General features: G+C 52.8%; 1 protein-coding gene across 1 annotated transcript in view; it reads left to right on the top strand.

Annotated features, from left to right (window-relative positions):
- Positions 1-13,303, top strand: part of sema6e (sema domain, transmembrane domain (TM), and cytoplasmic domain, (semaphorin) 6E) — a 68,223-nt gene that overhangs the window by 26,310 nt on the left and 28,610 nt on the right. The window contains 1 exon segment of the mRNA XM_057044847.1: positions 4,582-4,675. The gene's annotated coding sequence lies outside the window, so the exon portion shown is untranslated.

Here is a 13,303-nt window from a genome sequence, read left to right as displayed (position 1 = left end):
ACCAGCAGGATGGAGGAGAAGAGATCTGCACTCATGTCTGTAAGTAAAGGCTGAACTCAGGGCAAGGCTCTATTGAGCCCACAGCCCAGAGGTCACAGACTCAAAAGGACTCCAATCAAATTAGAGAAGAAACACTGAAACGTGTGCAGGAGCCAGCAGCCAGACTCACCTGCTCTGATGCGAACTAATTAGTAAGTGCGTGAGTCATTGTTTAATTCTATGGGGACGCTAGCACAGCAAGGGTTTGACAGTATTCAGCAGCTTCCATTATGGTAATTAAAGAATTGAAGTCAGAACGTCCACTTGACAACCTGAACAAGCGTCTGTGCCTCGGCGTCTGTGCCTCGCCGTCTGTGCCTCGCCGTCTGTGACGTCAGTTGTTGTTTCTTTGACTCGGACGTTCTAAATGTGAAAGGTTCCACTTCTGCAGCAGTGTCCTGAAAACGAGCCCAGACCTTTTGTGTTGTGTTTAGTGTTGTAGGAAAGGCGACTCAGAAATGACTGGAAATGGCTGCTAATTTTGGGAGACGCCCAGCTGGACTGTGGGGGCTGAGTGTGGGGGGGCTGAGTGTGGGGGGGCTGCCGGGGGTTTATGAGACAATTAGAAATCTCATCCAGCTTCCAGATGCTTTGTTTACTGAGGCGCTCAGGGAATCTAGGGGGGTGGACAGATACTGTTGACAAGGCAACCAAAGCTCATTATCTGAACGGCTCCGCGGCGAGGAGGACGGGTCGGACCCTGGTCTTCACAGCCCGCTGTAATCCTGGATTTACCTGTCTGCGGCGCCGTCCTTCCACGTGTCCCGGTGACAGGATGACACGCCGCTGGCAGCGCGCGTGGCGGCGCCGGCGTCGCCATGCGTGGTTGCTGCTGCGGGTCAGGGTGGGGTCGTATTTGGGGGTGAATCGTTTGAACGGGGGTCAAACCCAGAGGACGGTCTGTGTCGGAGCTGCTTTGGGAGGATCTGCTCGGCTGCGGGTGTTTGCTGGGGGGGGGGGGGGGGGGCGGTAGTGCCTCCCTGCCTGCTCCCAATTTGCATGATTTGGTTTTCGTCTCATTTAGTTGGCAGAAGAACTTGTTCAGCTCAGATGTGAAACCTGGAGGTTTTCACCTCAGGAGTATCACCCCCCCCACACACACACACACACACACACACACGCGCATGCACGCAGGCTGACAGAGGACCTATTCATTTAGGAGCAACTCATTATGGAGAGGACATACAAGAGGGCAGTTCTGCACAACCTGGAGGGGTAAAAAGACAGAAGCTGATATTTTTTAGGCTTTGTGAGGCGACTGCATTATTCCTGTTGTACACACACATCAGACACTCTTAACGCTCTGAAGAGATTTTTTTTTAAAAATGGAATTTTCCTTTTTATGCAGTTGGAATTTAGAGATGATGTTTCAGGAATGAAAACCTTTGACTCTTGAATCGTTTATATCAGTCAAGTGTTGCTCAAATGTCCCAAACCTTCAACTGCTCTGCTCTGGCATTCTCCAATTTAGCTGTCAGGACGGCACACACACACACACACCACACACACACACACACACTGCTCTTGTTGCACATTCATATGCAGGATTCTCTAATCAGATAGGAGAAGACAGTCAGATCCAAACTGACGTGTCTCACTGTGGGAGGGACACAAGTGCTGTAATTGTGATGCTGCAAGATGAAAAGATAAAAAAAACCAACACACGCGCGCGGAGTGTGTGCATAAATGTGTTGTGAGCGTTGTTCATGCGAGGCAGCTGTGAAGGAGAAAATGGGAGCCTCAGTGTTTTTAATAAAGACGCAGGTTGGCAGGTGTGTGTGTGCGTGTGTGTGTGTGTGTGGGGGGGGGGGGCAGCCTCTTCCGCTGATTTATAAGCACACTGCTCAGCAATTACATATGGGGCTGAGCAGATAAGAGCAGCGGCGACGAGCTGCAAAGACCAACGCTCAGGTGTGAAGAAGGTTCCATCAGGTGTTTCAGGGTTTGACCTTGAGACAATGTCGGGCAGGTTGAAGCCCTCAGCCCCAGCCCCCCCCCCACTGGTCACAGTGAGAGAGCGCAGTGAGGGAGGCCTCGTTCCACAGCGCCAAAGGCCAGTTGTCAACCGGCGGTGGAGGGAGAACCACAGGGCGCCAGGCGGGGCGGCTTGGAGAGAGGACGAGTCAGGGTCGCTTTCAATTAGCACAGCGTGTCCACACGGCAGAGAGCCACGGGGGGTCCGAGGAGGAGGAGGAGGAGGAAGGGGAGTCTCCTGCCTTCAGGAGAAAGAGCAGTTCCAGTCTGGAGACCAGGCGGGCCAGCTGGACCTGTCCTGGTTCTGATGAATCAGGACCTGCCTTTGCTGTGGTCTCATCCTTAAACAGATCAACTCTCGTTCATCTGAGAGCTCCCGCTCAGCAGAACCGACCCGGACGGCGCTCTTCACCCTCGTGGACCTTGTGTTGTTATTGTGTCCCCGGGCACTCTTCTTCTTCTCCTTCCTCGTCATCCTCGCCGTCGCCCGCTTCCAGAAACGTCGCATCTGCTCTGCTAAACGCACCGATGCATGCTGGGACTGCTACTCCTGGAGCGAGCCGAGCAGAACGCGGCCCTACGTGGGTTTCCGCCAGAGGTCGACAGCCACCCACTTCCCTTGGAAGGCATGAGCCTGCGCACGTGTGAGGCTTTTTATGTAGAGAGTGGGTGTAGGTAATGAGTGTGGCTATACCAACCTGCCAATTAGCCTCATACTCTCAGTTCCTGCGCGCCCGCTTCGCCAATTTGCGGGTATAAAGATGTGATTTTTGTCAGCTGGTGTTTGCAGGATTTAATTAAGCTAATGCTGTATTTAGTAAAAGTTTCTCTATAATGGGGCGGAAACTGTGATTAAACACAAGCAGGAGTGCAGTAGCGGTGCTACGTAAATACGGTCCTGCGTAGCGCCAAGCTAACGCCTGCTGGTTTCTATAGATCCAACTCCAATGTTACAGTTTGACAGGCATCTTATTGGCTTTGTCTCCAAAGCTCAGCAGGGACACACACACACACACACACACACACACACACACACACACACACACAGAGGAAATGACTGCATTTAGACCAGATTATCGCAGGAAAACAAACTAATGGATCTTATCATGCTGCATTTGTCTGATAGTTACAGCTGATGAGACTCAAATGTGGGAACTGGAGGGGAAAGTGCGGGAGAACGTGGAACTGCTGTTGGATTTAAGTCTGTCTTCATTACACGGACTCCTTTTACCCTGTCAGGCTTTGAGGAGAAATGGATCTCAAAAATGCCTGTCTTTAATCAGCTCTTTTTATCTGCTGCCTTCAAACTCGTCACTCCATTAAATTCTCCACATTTTCAAAAAAGAAGGCAATTAATCTAATTAGTAATCAGTCAGCCATCAGACCTCCTGCCTCATTGGTGCTAATGGAGGCTATGACAGGCCTGGATGTTGCATTATTAATAATTCCATTCCTGACCCCTTCCCCCCCTCCCACCCAGCCCCTACTCAACTCACCACCGGGGGCCATTGATCACCACAGCAACACGGCGAGGACGGCTTCAAGTCCTGCAGGGACATTTATAGCTGTGGGCTTTCAGAGAGGTCCAGAAGGCTGGTTCGGTTCATGTGGCTCACCTTAGAACTATTATGGCAGGATGGGGGGGGGGTCTCTGTCATGCAGGTCCTCCTTTGGTCCTCGTCTGTGCTTTGAACAGTGGCGCAGCAGCTAATGCTAACACAGATTTACAAACGGCCTTGCAGATGCGTGGCGGCGTCCTGGTTCCGCCCTATAGAACGTGGCTCCGCCCTCTCTGCCGGTGCGTTTTGATGAGGAAATGGTGCGTCTGAAGCAGGAAGTGCGTCGTAAAACCATGGAATGGAAACGTTTCACTCCTCAGTCGTTTTGATGACATCATCGCCTTTAATCCCTGAGAACAACGTTAAGTCCTGGTGTTGTAGCCTAACCAGCTGTGACTTAAGCACCGCCCCCCCTTAAGTGCTGCCGCACGGGTTAGGTCACCATTAGCCGACGCGCCAAGGCTGTCACGCCGCGTCGTTTGATTGGCCTGAGGTTGGGTTGGTTAAGCGTTTACGGGCCTTTGGTGGCTTTGTGGAGCCATGATGGCGGCGCAGCTGCCAGCGAGAGCTGAGCGTCATCCACACCTCCTGACCTCCAAACCTCTTCCCTCGTGGATGCTCCACCCGCCCGCAGAGGTGTTGGCGCTGCCGTACCCCGGGGCACTTTGTTCACTCCTGGTGATCGGGTATGTGTTCAGGTCGCTGAGGTCGCTGCTCATCCTGAGTCGCAGGAATCGATCTGTGCTTAGCTTCAGGTGTGTTAAACGTGGGGCGCGTGCACCAGGGGGCGGTCACGGGCACGTGCTCCAAACAGGTCGGTGGACTTCAGGTGTCAGTAGGTGTGTTGATGCGTATGGAGGCAACCAGGAAGCAGCTCTGGGGCTGCTAACGTCAACAGTTAGCACATCTGGCTGTGTTTAGCTCGGTTGCGTCAGAAACCCAGCTGCGTCCACCACAACTCTTCCTATCGTGTCGACGTCAGCAGTCACCCTTTTTTTCTCTCTTTCAGGAGGGTGCGATCTAAGAGGGGACCCTCAAAGGGGGGTACCGACCCCACGACCAGCTGAGCATCAGTGGGTTGGAGAAGCTTTGGACAGGACCTGGTGAGTTGGGGTTTCTCACCATGTGACGCTGGTTTTAAGCTTGATTGTGTTTGTTGCTCAGAACGATGCTGGTTCTATACTTTAATTAGTCTCAGAATGTTTCTACCAGAAGATCAGAACACAGCCGGCTTGAGGCGATATTTGCAAATATTTGTCTCGTGGTGTGTTTGTGCACGAAAAACCTTCAGTGGTGAAGCTGAACAAGCTTCATCCATCGATCGTTTGGGCTGAAATGAAACTTAAACTGGGAGGAGGAACCAGGTCCCAGCCGACTGGTGGTTCTGGAATTCTTTGTTTTTGTTCTGTTCTGTTCACACCCGCCAGGGAATTTAGCAGAAATGTTACCCAGAATGCTGCGGGGCGGTTGGGTTGACCCTCTCAGAGCCCTGTGAGGTCCTGCTAATAGAGGAAAGTAGAGGTTTGAACAGCGCTCCTCTGTCCTCGCCATCATTTTGAGTGTTTTATTTATGTATTTGTCGGGGAGAGAGCGTCTCCGGGGAGCTTCAGTCATGATTCTGCCTCCCAGACACACAGATAAATAAACCCCCGTGCACAAGAACCTTGTTTTTGCACGTTAGCGCCTGATTCTGACAGTACAAACGCTCAGATTGGACAACCTCTTTATTCACGTGCTCTTTCAAATCTCCCCAATTGTGTCCCGATCCCTCATCCGACCGGCCGAGGACGTGTGTAGCGGCGCCGTGCACGTCGCTGGAAGTGAACTGACACACACGCCACTTTCCCAGTGCAGCCTGCTGTCAGCAGCGGGACAATGAGGGGCTCGCTGAGGCGCCACGGCGTGCCAGAATGAGGTTTTGAACCCTCTGTTGGGTGGCGCGAATGGGGTTTTTCTGCCTGTCCTTATTGATGACACAAAGTCGCATCAAGGGACGGTGAAAGCGGGACCGAACGGCAATCAAGGCGCGCACGCAGGCATGAAACATGATCAGACTGAGCAGATGAATGGACGTATTATCACGCCAAGCATGCGAGAGATGGAGGCAGAATGAGCTGCATTACTGTCACATCCTTCAGCCACACGCCCGACAATGGCGCCCTGTCCTCCCCATCGCCAACTCTGATGCATAGTTTGGATATATGACATTTAGTTTGATGCCATGTGACTGTCAGGGTGGGGGGGGGAGATCATTGTTGACCAGGAGACGCGGGAGGAAAAGACTCCAGCCAATAATCTGCCCGGTAAACCTTCGTGATGTTCATCCACTTTTAGTCTTTCTGGTTCCCACCCCCCACCTCCACAAACTTCCCTCCTGCTTCCTCTGAACGAGGGCACCGATGCCCCCAGATGTGCCCTGATACACCGGCAGGAGGGGGGGGAGGGGGGGGTGTGAATGGCTGCCATCCCGTTTGTGGCTGTGACTTGAATTGATCTTTGTGTTGCTGCCTCTGTGCCTTTGGATCCCCCCATTCACGCTAACACGCCCCATCTACTTGAATAGCAGCCCTTCCTTTCCCATTAGCATCAATGATGTGCGCAGCGGCGGCGCTAGCTAACTGGGGGGGGGGTGAAGAGGCGGTGGGGGGGCTGGGCGCGCTGACGGAGCCCGGTTGACTGGTGGGATACGCCTCCACTGATGTACCCTTCTGTCTGCCGGCTCTTCTGGTTGCACAGTGTTTACCCATGAGGCTTTGCTGCAGCAAATCCCCTGGGTGTTTTACATGGCAGCGTGACTTTTGTGGAGATCACAGAGTGTCTGACACGACAGGCGCTGCTCATTAAAGCCCGTCCCAAGCGTGTAAAGAATATTCCCAAATTTCATTACAGCTGTGATGGCGAGGGACTAAAAACACACACGCGTCTCTAACGGGGACAATTTGTCAGCTCAGAGAAGAGGAAATATTCAAAACGGGCAGATAAACATGCTTAAAGGTCAACAAATAAAGGCAGCTTAACTTGTTAATGCTGGATCTCTGCGGGGAAGATCACATGCTGCTTAAACAAATGACACTTTTTCAGATTCAGTGTCATTTAAAAAGGAAAATCCAGAGTAATAATTGCTCTCCTGGAGCCAACGTGCACGTGTCTAACGTGGTTCTTCTCCCTCCTGCTGGCTGTAGATGGTTGCCTGCCGTCTGTTTTTAGCAGCGTGTCGGTAAATGGAGGCTGGCTTCTCTGCTGCGTCCCGTCCTGTTGGATTGGAGTGTGAAATTCCCGAATTATCGGCCCTTTTCTGCCATCCAGTAGCAAAGGTTTCACCTGGAGACTCACCAGCTCTTCTGGTGTTTGCGCAGATCCAGAGTCGCTCGTAAAAGTGCAACGCTAACGTGCGAGTTGGGAGTTGCGCTGAGATTCCCCCTGCGGCGTCTTTTGGCTGCTCGGCCGAAGCCGCAGAAACGCTGGTTTATTTTATTTAACGTCGGCCGTCTGAGGAGTTCTCAGGTGAAACCCTCCCAGTAGCTGCTCCTCTTTCCCACAGATCGCTAACGTCTTAATGACGTGACAGTGGCCGACCCAGTTGTAGCCCCCTAAACCAGAGCAACACTTCACAGGCACGGCGCCGGATTTCTCTGGTATTTCTCATCTTTCTGTGATCTTTCAGGACGGAGAACATTTCAGCTTCAAAGAAGCAGTTTGCTGCTTTTATCAGGGAATGTTCCTCATGACGCGACCTCATTTCCAGCCTCTACGCTTAAACAGGCTGGGACAAGAGTCGTGCTGCTCCAGGCAGAAATACAGGCTGGTCCTGGAATATCCGCACTGTCTGCACGCCCCAGAACCAGAACCTTTGAGCTGAGGTGTGATGAGGTCTCAGACCAACTGTGGTAGATGGCGGGTTTGAGGGACTTGTGGAGGTGAGGAGATCGTTTTAGACGTAAGAATGGAAGATTCCTTCCTGCCAAAGGTTGGTCTGCTCCGAGCAGAACCTTCTGTGAGTGAACGTGGTCTCATTTCTAAAGGAGGTGATTGAACTACTTTTAAAAGGAGCAAAAATGTGAAACCATCTCATTACGCAGACAAGATGCTCATTATGGAATTAGAAAAATCAAGGGAAACGCAACAAAAACCACCAAATCATCCAGTAAAACCAGGCCAACGCAGCAGAACCGCATGGGCCGGAGCCGTCCTCCGCGACCCCACTGAAGCTCATCTTCGGCCCGCTGGCGTCCAGTCGGGATCGGTTTCAGCACCGGTCCAGTCGACTGTGGCCAGCACGGAGGAGGAGATGAACACGACTCAGTGGATTCGCTACGCTCAAGCGAATTACAAACCCAACTCAACTTTCTTTCTTTTTTTCTTTGGCAAGGCAGCAATCTGTCCCAGTTTCGGGCCGGAGCCTCAAAGCCTGGTGTTTTTAATGAGAGAATGTGCTCCGTCATGGAGAGCGCCGCTTTAGAGCCGCGCTGCGACGCTCTCAGGCTGCAGCATATGGCCGCCGGGCTTAAGCACACACAAGACATCTGCAGACACAAGCGCTGAAAATGAAATCGCCCAGATTAAAGCGGCCCTGGCTCAGCCTCTTCCAGAGGAACGGCTCGTTTGTGAACAGCAGCGGCGGCGTTCCAACCGGAACGCTGCGAGTGGCGTTGGAGACGCAGCAGAAGACTGCGTTCGGTCCGCCTGAAGTATCAAACACTTGTTTGGAGATGCGACTTTACACCGAGTTTGTCGGGGAAGAGCCCATAAATCATCTCCAGCAGGTTGGAGCTGCTCATTGTTTCAGTTTTTCCTTCCTGCTCATCCGGAATATTGATGCAATTTGTTTAAAAGCGCATTAGTTGCCATGTTGGCGGGGGGCCAGCAGGCAGAGTCCGGACCCGGAGCGGCGCTGCTCTCAGTCTTTATGACAACAGTCAAGTGAGAAGTTCCAGAGGCTCCTGTCAGAGTTCCTCCATCTTCAGGCTGGAATACCAGCTTGCCAGCTTTACTCCTGCTCAGGGAAGTGTTTACCTGTCCTCTCAGGTCAGACTGTTGGGTCCAGATTTCCACCTGGAGTTTAAATAAAAGGAAAAGTAAAAGGTCTCCTGATCCAAGCAGGTTTTCCTCAGAAGATTCCCTGCTGCGTAACCTCAGGTCTTCCCTCTAAAAGCTGCTTGATATTTCAATAATAATCCCGCCCTCCCGACCAAGAGACTTAAATCATCTGATAAAACATACGGTGAGCGCCGAGGTCACCGTGGCAACGGAGCGGCCGGCTGGAGAACTCCCAGAAGAGGCAGTGCCGTCGCGCCTGGTCCCTGGATGCGTGGATCCTCTCATACGGCCGCGTCCGCGTCCGTTTCCCCCTCAAACACTTGAAACCCATTTCACACCACGCCTGTGTTGTCCTATATGTTTTTCTGCTCCGGCTTTGTGTCTCCGAACACCTTCACAGTTCAGCGAAGAAGCGTCTAAAAATAATTGCGAGTGAGATAAGAGTTTTGAGAGCGGCTGAGACTGTTGCCGTGTGGGCGTCTGTTGGGTTCAGGCTGCAAGAAGCAGCGCCGTTAATTTGATGCTTTGTTTATCGTGGTTCAGAAACTCGCATCTTTAGGCGGCCCGTGGAATTTACATGGCTTTTTTAATGTTTAAAAGTTTGTTTGGAGGAGATTCCGCCTACGCAAGAAGCCGCAAAATCTGAGGACGCCACCTAATGGCCCACCACGGTAGACTCACCAGCGCCACCTTGAGGCTCGGCTGCATCCATTTGGAGCCCTGTGTTATTGGTTCTGGAAGCCCGTTTTACCTGTTGGCACCTATATTTCTGGGTTTTGCTTCCTTGTAGCGTAGCATCTTAGCTCGCTAATACATTTAGCGTGTAAAGCATGAAAAAGATATGTAGATGTGTAGATATTGAACAACGGACCAGAACCAGACCCGCCCATTGAAGGCCATCCCATCAAAGCCACAGATCTGAGCCAGATTAGCATCCACATTAGCATCCTGCAGTAAATCAGACATTTACGCCCCCCAGGACTGGAGAACGTGTCATCATGTGGACATGAACGGACCACTCAAAGCTCAGGAGGAGGAACACGCTTAATGGCTTAATGTGTTTGTTTGCTGATCCAATGATTAACAGTTTGATCTTCTAATACAGTAGATAAATTCTAAGGGGTCGTCGCTGATTCTGTCCTTGAAACGCCCTTGAACAGAAGCAGCCTTCCTCCTGACACGCGGACGCGAGGCGGAGTGAAAAATGGCTGCAGGTCACCTGGTGAACGCTGACTAATGACGGGCTCCAACCCGACAAGCTGAGCACATTTATCACACTCCGACCACCCGGGCTCACGCCGCCGCCTCGCTCTGCTAAACGCGCCCCCGTTTGTCCCCTCTCAGGATTCCTGATTCCTGTTATTACTATTATAACCTCTGTAGCGGAGCGCCAGGAGGGAGGGGACGGGAGCAGCCGTACGTTTGTTTTCATCTGATTTCCTGTCGTTGATCCTCCGCTTCCTCCCTGAGCGTAGCGGCGCAGAACGCCGCGGGACCGGGGAGACGGATGAACGCCGCGCGGGCCGCTTTGATGCCGGCGTTTGATTCACGGGGCGACGCCAGGTTTAGCGTAAAGACTGCCGACTCCCAACTTGAAGGGTTTCCAGGTGACGGGACGTGTGATGTCGGCGTGGCGCCTGATATTCGGAACAAGCGTCTTCATGTTCCACGCCGCTCCGCTTCCTCCGATCCTGTCACGTTAAACTATTGTTTTGTTCTGTCCAGCTTAAAGGGGGCGTCTAAACCACCTTTCATAGACCTGTAGGCGTAATCAGGCCGTGCCTGGCGGCCGCCTGCGACGCGTCTGCAGAGCCTCACTAATCTGTGGCGTGCACACTTCTGGCTGCTTCCCTGATTGAGGCAGATGTTAATTCCTCTGGATGTAGGACATCGAATTAACACTGAAGCGGGTCAAACCATCTGTGCTAAAAATACCACGTATATTTAAATTACCTTCTTGGGTCCGTCTGATGGCGTCACTCGTGCGTCACCTGATTCTCCTCACTTTGGACCACACGTCTGAGTTCTGCGGCCTGTCGTTAAAGCAATTTGGCGCCGTGACGCTCGGGGCGATGAAGCGGGAGCTGCCGACCTGAATCTGAGGGGAACGGATGATTCCAGACCACTGCTTCCTCCTCCTCCTCCTCTCCACCGTCTCTCCCCACCTCCGTCACCGTCGATGGCGGTAATGTGCTGAACCGACGACCCCCCCAAACATTCGGCGCCTCGGTGATGTCACCGGTGGGGGGCAGTAATAAGAGGTCAGCTGTTACCATCGGCCACAACGGTCCCGTATGATGAATGGAGCTCAGGGATGTTGCGTTTGGGCATGACAGGCCTCCCATAATTGTCTCCAATCAGCTCCTCTTGGTCCCCAAGACAATGATAAAGGGTTTAATCTCCCGCCAAACGGCGAGCCGCGCGCCCCCGTGATGATGCCATTATCTCTGGAAGCCGCCGCCCTGATGTATATTTGCCTGCGCCCACTCGGGCTGCAGAGCTCATCCATGTGTAAATGCTGGATACTTTTGTTCTGAAAGGCTCCAGACGGCTCCCCAACACGTCTCCTCGCCGGCGCCGTCCCTCCTGCTCATCTAGGGGCCGTACGGGTGCCTTTTTTTGGATGGCTTCTGCTAACGCAATGTTTGAGTTTTCTTAGCATCTGCTGGTCAGAGCCGGTGGCTGTGCACGTGGTCAGGTGTGTCTCATCAAAGGCCGTGCGAGAGGAACACCTCCATGGCGCTCCTGTCCCTGCTGACCTGACTTTGGCCTCTTCTCACACCTTCTCACTCACCTCGGGAGCTCCTCCAGGGACTCTGCTTGTGCTGGAGTTGATCGTCTTTCTGACTTTGACTGCTGGGCCAGACCGAAGTTCCTGAAATAGAAACACATCAGCTCTGCCTGGCTTTTCCTCTGGCCGACTTCGGGGGGAATCAAATTATGACACCTTGAAGGGAACGTTGCTGCCTGGATTTCTGTCAATACAGACTTCAGGTGCTGTTTCTCAATAACACTGTGAATTATTGATGGTGGAGCGATCGAGAGGATCTAAAATTCACTTGTGTGCGGAGCAGTGATCGATGGCTCGCAGAATAATTTAGACGGAGCTTCATGGTTGGGTGACGACTTTGGGGCGATTACGCTGAAACGCCAGCCGAGGGTTCAGGTGCACCCCGCCTGGCTCCGAAGCTCCACCAGATAAATGTAAATAATTAGCACGAGGCAAAGGGGGATGAAGAACATTCCTTCATCTTCTCGTTCCTCTGTTGAGAAGCCGCTCCCGGGCTTCTCCGCTCGGGGTGAAGACGGTGGAGAACGCCTGCTGAGGTCTGGATCGATCAGAGAGGCTCTCATGCACCGCCCGGCCAGCTCGCTGCCTCTACAAGGTCTGACTGCAGGCAGAGGTTTTGGGGTCCATGTAGAAACTCCTGCGTCCTCCTGTTTTGGCTGCTTCGGTCCAAACCACCAGCTGATCTCTGGGGGTTCTGCTCCGTCTGACACCGGGTTACAATCAATGGCCGCTCTGACAGATCGACGGCTCCCTGCCTGAACTCCAGAGCTCCCGAGGTTACGGCAGCGCTCCTCTGTGGACGGGTTGAGTGGCAGTGATGGCCGAGAACGTCCCGGCGTCCCCTGACAGTCAGACCTGGACGGCCTGTCTGCGGCAGCGCCGCGAGGACGAGACTGACACCAGACAGCTGACACAAAGCCAAGCAGTAAACAAAGAGGGAGCCAGTAATTCTGCTCTTCTCTGGGGGGAAAAGAAGAAAAGCCAGCCGTCATTACAGAGATGCTAAGAAAGGTTGCCACGGAGACCCGTCCAGCCCCGTTTCCATCCGACCTGAGTGTCTTCAACGACACCACCGCAACTGACGGGAAGTAAATCGCAGGTTTTCTCCCAGCCTTCTGTCCTGAACAGGAAGTCTGCTTCGTGGTCTCCTTCCACGCTCGTGCACGTCCCGTGCACGCGTGTGTCAGACAGTTTTCTGCAGGTATGGAGCACGTGTGTGTGCCTTGTCACACTCTCACCTCGAAAATGACCCCAGATCTGCAGCTGTGAGCATCTTCTTTTAAAGACTTCCTTAATTAAAAAGGGTCTCTAACCACACGGGGGTCTCTGCATCGTCCACCCACTCCCACCTCCTCTGGGGGATGTTCTCCTAATTATTGCCCGGTCCTCCTTGATTCCAGATCCACTTTGCCGTGACGACGCGTTCGTGGTTAGCCATCGGAAATGTAATTAGCAAACTTTCTGCTGCAAAGTTGAATTGACTGCTGGGTCGGGGAAAAAAAAGTAGCTGCAAAGTGGGAATAAAGGAAGGAATCTATCTTTCCCGAAGGGGCCCTTGTGGCCGATATTCCTTGGTTTCCACCGCGCACCAAGCCTGAGCTTGGAGGAGTCGGCCTAAAACCATCTCTGAGCAGATGATCTGCTGTGTGATTCGTGTCATGGGACCACCAGGAGACGGTGGCCTGACCAGCCCTGCAAAAGAGCAGAGCAAACAACTGGGCTGGAAGCCTCGACAACGGCGCTCTTGTCTCGCCCAGCACCCTTCACATCATGTGTTGTTTTTCCTCCTGTCACATTAAAATTCTCATGTGGTGGTTTAGACGCTGACAGGAACCGTTGGGCAGGTTCGTGTGCGTGTCATGAGGGAGCTGAGAGGAAAAACAGCTCAACATCCTTTCATTGT

Source organism: Takifugu flavidus, chromosome 10, assembly GCF_003711565.1.
Source record: "Takifugu flavidus isolate HTHZ2018 chromosome 10, ASM371156v2, whole genome shotgun sequence".
NCBI lineage: Eukaryota > Metazoa > Chordata > Actinopteri > Tetraodontiformes > Tetraodontidae > Takifugu > Takifugu flavidus.
The sequence above is the reverse complement of the archived record's forward strand: the minus strand, read 5'-3'. Positions and strand labels throughout refer to the sequence as shown.